The 10171-nt window shown below is 41.0% G+C and overlaps 1 protein-coding gene across 3 annotated transcripts in view; it reads left to right on the top strand.

The window, feature by feature from the left end:
* GRAP2 (GRB2 related adaptor protein 2) overlaps positions 1-10171 on the top strand; it is a 110845-nt gene that overhangs the window by 66224 nt on the left and 34450 nt on the right. The window contains exon 1 of one of the 3 annotated variants that reach the window (XM_062620549.1): positions 2357-2506. The exons of the other annotated variants lie outside the window; for them this stretch is intronic. The gene's annotated coding sequence lies outside the window, so the exon portion shown is untranslated. Of the gene's footprint in view, positions 1-2356; positions 2507-10171 lie in introns of those variants that run through there. 3 annotated transcript variants of the gene reach the window in all.

The following is a 10171-nucleotide window of genomic DNA, read 5'->3' as shown; positions in this document are numbered from 1 at the left end:
ACCTCTAATGCAAAACAAAAAACGCTTTTAGCTTAATAGAGTTTTTTATCTTAGGCCAAATGTAGAGTTGTGTTTTGCCCAAAATATTTTTCTTTATTTTAAGGTGGCTTTACCTTTTTCTGTCTCAAATTAATTTTGAGATGAAGACCTCGTTTAAGCTGAAAAATCAGAACATTTCATGTTCGAAGCACTTAGACCATTAAAACTGGCAAAAGACTAATCTAATAGAAATTCACAAAACAGCTGTATCCTTTTCTGTAACTTTTTGGACAAAAGATATTATTAAAAACACATCTTTCAATATTAGATATTTCACTATTAACAATAAAATTTTTCCTGTTTCTATTTGTAATACCTGTGCTCTTTGGAGGGACACAGATAGAACCCAAATAATCTGTCTGTGTGCTGTTCAAAGTCATCAATAATTAGGATTTGAAACTTTTTTTCAGCTGCTTTTGAGCTGCAGGTTGAAAAAATAATGTACCATTTTGCCAAGATCTGAACCATACTCAAGGAAAGGGAATCCCATCCAGATCCTCAAACAAGGAAGAAAACTGTCTTCAAGAAATCAGGGTATGTGGCTCTCACTGACTCAAGAACTGAAGTCATTTATGAATCTGTTTCAGCCACAGCAAATGGTCCTTTCCTGGCTTGCAGTCTAGCTGACAGAATTTAGGTTATGTTTCTAGGCTATGATTTTAACTGGTCTTAGAGTGATGGCTGCAGGTAGAAATTTCACTTGATGTAAATTCCTTTACTTTTCTCTGAAATGCCTGGTGCTAATGGCTGAAACTCAGTACCAGGCAGCCCATGGGCCAGGGCTAGCTGTGTTTCCTAAGGGGATCTCCTGCTCTCCAGTGGGAACCGGTTTTCCAATTGCCCATGTCCCTTCTCCCCCAGTGGCCTTGCTCTAACCTGGCAACCCTTAGGCAGGAGGAAAGACTGGAGCTCTGAGGGCAGGGATAAGGTGGGAAGAAAACAGCTTTTCAGGAGGCCAGGCCCCAGCAGCAACAAGATGAGCATAGGGCAGGGTAACTCTTGCCCCAGTGTAATTAGTGTGTGGAGTTAATTAACAATAGGGTCGGCATACGTGAGGACACGGGAGGACTCGCGCCACAAAGACCTCGGCTTCCTATTTCCTCAGGGAGCCTCAACAGCAGTGACTACGCGGTAACCGCTGCCAATCACCTGCAAGCACCCACCCCCTTTCTCTCCTCATCCAATCAGAATGCTTGCAACCAACGCTTCCTTCCCCCATAGGGTGCTTCTGTTCAGAGGGGCTGTCAATCACTCCTCAAACACCACCTCTCCCTGGCTTCCCGCCCCTGCTGCGAGGGACGGGAGACCCCTGCCGTTTTCGGTGAGGGTGTTAGGAGGAGGCGCTAGCAGGGGTGTGAGGGGGTGGTTAGTGTGGTAACCCCGCAGTGTCTTTTCAGCCTTTTTTCACTTGAGGAGAAAGCCATAATTACAGTTTTATTTTTGTTTTGATGGTATTTATGTGATCCATTAATATTTTTGCCATCTGAAAGAGCTGTAACACCACTGTTGATCAGACAAATCATTACTGCTTTTGGTGGTAGACCATAGTCAGTCTGTCCAAGGCCACTGGCTTCCCGTGGTGAACCCGTGCTAGTGACTAAACTGATGCAGTAACTGAATAGGCAAATGTGCCTTTTTTGTGTTCTTGTAAGAATTAGATTTTCATACCTCCTTTCTCACATCTTGAAGACAGAACCCGAGGTGACACTAATCACAGAATCTGATGTAATCTTGGAATCTTTCTTGTACCCACTCCCCCTTGGCCTGTATCTACACAGGCACAAGGTGGTCTTTGTATTTGCCTGTCTTACCTTATAGAGATACAAGCACATCTTTGCGTGGGTGCCCTGTATGTATACACCCATGGACTCCATCGCATCAAACAGGATGTGCAGCAATAGAGGTGCCCCACAAGTTTAAATGTAAGTAGCTTATGACCACACCTGTCACCTTCTATTAGAGAAGGCAGCACATTTTAGGAGACCTTCGATGGCTTCCTCCTGGAGATCACTACTTGTGTCCAAAGGGGCCAGTGCTTTCCAGAGAGATATTTTAAATGAGTGTTGAGCAAGTTATGGGGTGCCCCAGCACATGACATGCAGCTGGAGCAGCAAACTGCTGTGGTATGCAGAGAAACTGCTCTAGAGCAACTGTAACCCTTGCAGTAGTGGAGTAAAACCACGCTAAGCAGAGTCCCACACCCAACTTGGTAAGCTGCTGTGCCTCTGAGTTCCTGCGTGGTTTGTGGTTTGCACCCTGCTGACTTGATTACCAGCATTTCATGAGGGAGAGATGAAGATGCCTTGAAGACTTGCGTGTCCCACATGACTGCAGACTTAAGCCCTTGCTAAGCTCTTGCGCTGAAGACAGGCAAGTGGGTTATCTTGTTATGAGACTCATGACATTCCCCACTGCTTTGTCTCAACACAGATCCTGAAACAGCAGAGTGCAACTACCTGCCTCAAAGGTACAGATCTGCTTGGCTGCTTGCTTCTTTCATTATAAAGTTTTAAGGGTAGATGCATTGGCTAAATTAACATCACATTTTCTGCAGAGTTAAGCAAGTAAGAGCTTAGCTGCAAGGCTCAAGATTTCATGTGTTTTCCTTTATGATGCAGGTGCATCAAGTTTTAATCCTTGTCAGTGGGAGTACCAGGACTGTGCTCAGAAGGCGGGTATTTATTGGAACAGAGGAAAGAAAAATAATAAAAGGGTGGTTTGGTTGTTTTTTTTTGTTTGTTTTTTTTTTCAGTCAGAAGCACAAACAAAGAAATATCCAGATTTCCCAGCAACTTTAAGGGTGCTCTGACGTGTCTCTGAGACACCCAGTGTGATCATTCCAGCTGAGGCAAGATGCCTAGAAAGAAAAATGCTTCTGGCAACTGTATATCTGGCATTGTTAGCCCTCCTTTTGATGTCTCCAGTGGAAAGTGGTGGGATCAAGAGGGGTCAGGCATGAATGTAATTTCTCCTCAATTGCTTTTTAATGTTCTTGTAAAGCTTTTTAATGCATTGTAAGCATAATACGCGGTAGTGTTACGGGGTGTTTTTTTAGAATGGAGTGCTATAGAGCTGAATTTCTTGTGTGTTTGCATGCATAGAGAAAGTTTGTAATACCTGACTTGTCTTGTAGTTAACCTGTAAGCAAGGTCTCCAAAACATGATTTAGTAGCACCCTATCAGCACAAAATTTTCTTAGAAAAAATTATAATCTAAAGTCTCCTCAGCAGCAGGAGAAGCTGTCACATTTATATTTGTCTGGAGAAAAAACGTTTTATATTGACTGAGTTTTTAGTAAACAAGGTGTGGCAGGAGGAGTTGGCTTGCGCCCCAGTTATGTTTTGGCATGGAAGATTGTAGCTGATGCACCTAGAAATGCAGTCTTACAATTGTAAGTGGAAGGAAGGAGAGGCCCATGCTTTAGCCTCTGCTCCCAGGTTTCTGAATATGACATAAGCCCTGGCGACGATGTGGTGGTGAAATGAGTTGTGGAAAAGTTACGGAGAAAACATGTTCCCTTAGTAGTGGCTCAGTGAAAAAAAATGCTGGTGGTGTCCCAGTGAAGCAATTCCCCTTACTTTCCTATCTAGTGATACTTACTCCTGTTTCTTTCTTGCACCCAAACTTGACAATCCCACAGATAAGAGATTAAACACAAAATAGCACTGTGTGTCATTCCCATTTTTATCAAGAAAGCAGAATAACCTGGAGATGGATTGGTAGACAGTGTGAAATGTGTACATATAAACTCAGATTGGTTTTGTTGTCTGAATTCTGAATTTTTCGTCTTTACCACTCCCCTTTGCACACGTCCTGAAATTAAGATTGAGAGATCTGCCTGAGAACACAAAATGGTTCTTTCACAAGATATAATTTTGTCCAGCTCCCAGAGAATAAAGGCTTTTCTGCTCAAGTTAGCTGGGTGTCCTGATCTCTTACACCTTCTTACATTAGTTTGCAGAAGTTAGTGTGTCTTCAAGCTTGTCTGGTATTTATAAGTTACAGCCATTACACTAATAAAAGACATCACTTTTCGAACTTCGTCATCTTCTACCTATTTGCAGTTTCTTTTTTTGTTCCCACACTTATCTTCTACACTTGCAACCATATACCAGTGCCCTCTGTTTTTGCAACAGCAGTGCGGATGTAATGTCCTCTGTACAATGTTATACTTTGCCCTCTCCATCAATTTGTAGCTTGACAGTAGCTCTTTGGCCACAAACACAGTATAGGAAAGTTTGGCAGGCAAGGGGTTCCTGTTAAGCCACACGTTTGGAACTACTGCTTGTAGGCAGTCTCTTCTGGTTTACTTTTACTGCCTGACATAATGGAAATTATCTTCATTCCTTTCACTGTGTTTCTTCCCTTAGCAGTATTTTCACTTTAAATTCTCCTCTTAGTGGAGCTGTAAGATACGTACCGTAACATACTCACTGGCAAGTTCAGTATCTAATATTAGTCAGAAGGGCCTACCCACTGTGGCTGAGAAAATGCCATGTGTTTTACCAGCAATGAAGTATTGCTATCAACAATTGATGTGCCTGTGTCTTTGGGGCTCATTTTAGTTTCTTTAGTTTTTACAATATAATAAAAGGCCCTGTCTTCCTCTACCTGTCTTCCTTCTCTCCAGAGTCTGGTTTTGGTTTAAGAGTAACATAACTGTTCTGTCTTCTTTCAGTTCCTCAAATTGCTATACAAAATATAATGATTATCACACGCTTGATCTGAAGCTCAGGGCTGGCTGCAAGCCATATTCCAGTCAGTGCAAATGGTATCCGTAAATCCGTTGATACCTTTCAAAAATCTTTATTTTGCAGCTCCCTTGAAGGAGTCAGTCTTGTCAGCTTAGCTTTCCACCATTCTTTGTACATTTGAGCAGCTGCAAAGGAGGTATATAACCATCGTGGTTAAATGACAGTAATGCTGCCTTTCCTGTATAAGCATTACATCCTAATGTCTACACACATTTTTGCCTCTTGAAGATCATTTTGCCCATTTGCCCTTAAGACAGGTGAGTATGAATTCTCTTGCTTTACAGTTAGAATCAGTCCTACATACGTGAATGTAATGACAGATGTAATAAGATGGCAGAAGCACTAAAGCCATACTAGCTTAACTAACTTGACAATCTGCAAAAATGAACAGGCCTCCTGAGAAGGCAGCTTTTTGGCTTTCAGTACCCCATTCCATTTAAATATCTGTACTTTCTAGGTGTGTCCTACATTACAGAGAGGTGAAGTGACTTGCCAGGGATACACAGCAAATTTTTAGCTGAGCTGGGTGTGGAAACTGGATTCTTGATCTTTTTTTTATCACTAGACATGGCTGCCTTGTTTCTGCATTTTATAGTGACAATTTAATTTTAAACACAATTTCAAATAAGTGCTTTTTTCAAAAGACGGGAGAGACACTTGCACAAACGTGAGTTGAATTGGTAGTGATATTAGCTAGGCTAATGAGTGTATTTACTAAAGCCTTCATGCTTCAAGGCACAAACTGATTCCCGTAATACAGCCATTCTAGTGGGTTGATGCTTTACTCAAATGCATCTGATGTTTGGTCACTGCTGTCCCATGGATTTTGGACTTAACCAGCTGGTTAATCTGGGTGAAAGGAAGGGCATCTTTCCTTTCTTTGGCTTTTAGCCCAGAATGTTCTCTCAGAAGTGTAGTTACTGTAAATACTGTTTCTAGAAGGATTTGAAACAATGAGAATGAAAAAAAGTGATCTTGGAAGGGTCTGAGTTCTTTCAGTACATTAAATTTCTTTAACTGTTCTGCTGATTAGAGAACTGTGCTAAAGTATCACTTAAATAACATCTAAGACTAACCTTTGAGGAATAAGCTTGCTAAGAATGGACAGATTACCTTGGCTCTAAGATCACAGGTCAGTGCTGTGAAATATTATGGGATAAAAGAAAATTACTTGAATGCCTAAATGAACAGTGTCTGCCAATACATGATGAAATTCTTTTTTCTCTCTCTTGGAGCGCCAAGATCCATCCTTTCTCCCCCTCCCTGACTCTGTAATCTTTTTTACATATGGCTCTATCTTTTCAGAGCAGTGTACAGTACTAATTACATACGACTATTTCCCTGAGGCACTGTATGCCTTATGTTCTCTAGACTTCCCTTTCTAGTTCCCCAATTTATTTTTATTATCATTGTGACAAATTCACCAGTAACCCTCAGAATACAAACTTTAACCCTCATCGCTCTGTCATTCCTTTCTTATTTTTAAAAACTAACTACATAAATAACATCACGTTTGCAGGTCATAGCCACTCCAAGCTACAGTTCTGGCACAGGAGAAACATTCCATAACCCTTTAGTCTAAATTAGGATTACCTTACGATGTGGACAGACTTCTAAAATTGTCTCTGTGCATGAATGTGCCCTGGTAATGGTTTTTCAAGCAGAAGTGTATAGCATATAAAGATGGCATACTGGAGGCATTCTGTCTGGCCGTTCGTACATGGCATTTGCTGTACCAAATCAGACTATTCCTCTGTCACATTCAGTATGCTACCCGAATAGTGGTCAAAATTATTATGATATAGCAATATATCTATTTTATATACAGACACACACATATATATAAGCATTGATTCTGAGAAAGGTGACTGAGCCCTCTATCAACCAAGTGTGCAGATCTCTACATGGGGATAGAACAAACACTTTCTAACTCTGACAGGGTGGTGAATTTTTCAAGTTGTATCATCAAGTTTCAAGCTGTATTCCCATTACACTGACAGAAATAATACTACTGTTGAACCATTATGTGGCCAGGTTCTCCTTTCTTGGTAATCCTAATAGCATAACAGATCTCTGAGATTAAATCCATCAAATCAAACAAAAATTCTGATGTACTCTACTGTCAAAGAGAACTGAATCTGATCTGAAAATAGTTCATCTTGAACAGAAGGTGAATCTTAATTCATTAAAGTCATCAAGTACTTTGACATTCTTAGTAGAAAGACATGCAATATTACATTGCTGAAAATCGTATAGGCCTTGTCATAATCATGTCATTACCTTCAGCAGAGGCCATTGCAAGTGCGGCACTTACATCCTTTGCCTACTGATTTGATACATTGCTGTCTCCTGTATCCCAAGTAATTACACCTGTACTACATGCTTACATGGTTTAATGCTATCTTCTCCTTTTCCTGTAATGAGCCCATTCAATAATCAAAGCCTTTGAATGTTTTTGTTGTCAGATTAGCTTTAAATGATGTTCAAGAAAATATTTTTCCTTTCCCACAACATCACAACAAGGCAGTTCTCAGTGAGGCTGATACCACTGCTCACAATTAAGAGTTTCATCATTCAGAGCAGCAGCTGGTTCCCTCTGTTTACGAGAGAAGTGAAGCCAAGCATCCTCGCTGAAAGGTGGTCGAAGCTCTGCTGTCTACCAATGATCCTGACTTTGAAAGGGCCATTCTAGCTGTGGGCAACTCAGGTATCTTGAAAGCTCAATTTGTAGCATAATCTGAAGGAATAAATTAAACATGGTGAGGTGGGGGGAGGGTTGTTAAGGGATAGTTTTTTTTATAAGAAGTGTCTTAGAGGTAAAGAAAGTCTTGGAAAAATCTTTGTATGTTAATGCAAAGTTTTTGTGATTGTCGTGGTTTAAACCCAGTCAGGTAATTCGTGCCCTCCCCCTGCTCTCGGAGGGACGGAGAGGAGAATCGAAAAGAATGCAACTCCCACGGGTTGAGATAAGAACAGTTTAGTAACTAAGGTATAACACAAATCACTACTGCTACCACCAGTGATAATAATGATAAAGGAAATAACAAGGGAAGAGAATACAACACCTCAGCACCAGCCGACCGATAACTTGCCCCCCCTCAGCCCGACCAAGCACCGACCGATACCTCCTCCAACCCTGCCGTCTCCCAGCCCTTCCGGCTAACTCCCAGTTGCATCCTGGGCATGACGTGCTGTGGTATGGAATACCCTTTGGTCAGTTTGGGTCAGGTGTCCTGTCTCTACTTCCTCCTGGCTTCCTCCTCCCTGGCAGAGCATGAGGCTCACAAAGTCCTTGGCCAAACCTAAACATCACTATCAGCTCTGTTCCCAAGCTGAAAGTCAAAACACTGCACTGCACCAGCTACCAAGGAGGAGAAAAATGACTGCTACTGCTGAACCCAGGACAGTGATCTTTAAGTAGAATAAAAATCTGGATTAATCAGTCCATTATCAAGGCTATTGATACAAAAGATCAAACCCAAACTGTCAAGTTTCTTAAAGAACCCATATTTAAGAAAAACTTGCTTCATAAATTAGTTAATAGGCTTACCTCTAATTTCCCAGGAAATACATTATCTGCCCTGAAATTAGTGCTGTAATTCTTAATGTACACTGTGCTTCTCATGCATAGCAAAAACCACTGAATCCTTACTTTAAATGCAAAACTCAGATCAGCTGTAAGTGCACAGACATGACAAGTAACTCCATAGCATGTACTAATTAATTAATTTTTTTTTTTTACTGTTTTTCAGCACTGTTCTGATTTGCTCCCCTTGACTGTTGAGGTCACTGTGGAAAACAAAGTCAAAGCAATCACAAGATGATGTCTGTAGAAATTAATAACTCATTACAAAAAAGCAACTGCAGAATGGGTTTAGAAATCTTTTCTTAATCTCCAGAGCTTCTTGGGGTCAGCTCTTTAAGCATCCTGGGGTTTATTATTAATTAGTTCTTTTACAGAAAGTCTTCAACTCACTTTCAGGTGCTGTTTACACTGAATGCTTTGCACTGACAGAGGTTATGTCTTCATTGTGAAAAACAGGCAGTGCTTTAACATGCAAGAGGTTTACTCCAAGTATATTCCTCAGTGTGGAATCTCAGGAAGGAGAAAGCACAGGTGACTCTATGGCAGTGTAGCTAGCTGTGGTCAATATAAGACACCTGCCTGGAAGGCACCTCAAACAAACAGCTACATCAAGGTAATAATCCAATGGGAATTTACTATGCAGTAGCTGCCTTAATTAAAAAAAAAACAACAAAAAAAAAACAACAAAAAAAAACAACCCACAAGCCAACAAAGAGCAAACAAACAACAACAACAAAAAAACACAAAAAACCAAACAAACAGAAAAAAAAACCCACAAGAAACCTAAACACATCAGTTCTTCAGGAGCTGGCAAACTCACAGCAGAAGAAAACCCAGGCATCAGCAAGTTCTCATTCTAAAGAGAAAGGTAAATGAAGAGTGGGAAGTAGAAAGAAGGAAAGGTGAATGGCTTGTTTGAATAAGGAACTCTCACAGAGGTTTTGTACCAGGGCATTTGCTTCAGAACAGTTCTTTGGGTAGCCATTGGTACTCCAGAAGAAGAGTGGGTTTTTTCTGGCTCAATTTCTATCTCTTTGGTAGTGCCTCAAAGTTTCCCACATCTGCTTTTACCTGTGTTATTACTGTCTCACTGTAATAAATCATCAGGGGTACCACTCACAACTGAAGGATTACTTTCCTCTCCATAGCTACCCGAAGAGCTTTTACCATGCTTTGTATACCATAACTTACAGAGACACTAGGAATGGTAGCACCCTCGTAGCCACTGCTTTGAGCGCTCTAAGCAGTATATCATTTCTTTGGTAATTTAGAAGAGACATCTAAGGAAATAGGTGATGGGATAGGTGTATCAGAGAGAATCAAGTCTTATTATCCAAGTCAATACTGAATGATATGCCCTAGCACACTTCTTGCACATGAGAACCACAACTGTAGGTTGATTGCTTGTGGTCATCAATTATCCTTCAGCTAATTGCATAAGTCTAAAGGCATTTGCCCTGATAGCCCAGGCAGATTACGTTTTGCCTTCTGAACATCTGACATATTGATTTTAATTGGGCAGTTGTTGCTTCTGCTCCTAACCTGCTGTGCACTGCTGAAAAGCACTGGAGGATGGATTTCATTGTTAGGTGAAGGGAGAGATACACAGGGAACGCAGCAGCCAAACTGGAGGTAGTCTCTAGGGTAAAGGTGGGGTCAAAGGACACAGTCATCATATTTTAACATCCAGGTTTACCAGCTCACCCAACCCATACCGGAGGTGTCCAGAGAAGTGTTTTTCTCAGTGAGACAGTGGCAAAAAGAAAAGAGTTCATAATAGGGCTTCTTAATT

Source organism: Pezoporus occidentalis, unplaced genomic scaffold (assembly GCF_034315485.1).
Source record: "Pezoporus occidentalis ecotype Australia unplaced genomic scaffold, CSIRO_AGI_Poc_V1 ctg221, whole genome shotgun sequence".
NCBI classification, from domain to species: domain Eukaryota; kingdom Metazoa; phylum Chordata; class Aves; order Psittaciformes; family Psittacidae; genus Pezoporus; species Pezoporus occidentalis.
This window is presented reverse-complemented; position numbering and strand designations above follow the sequence as displayed.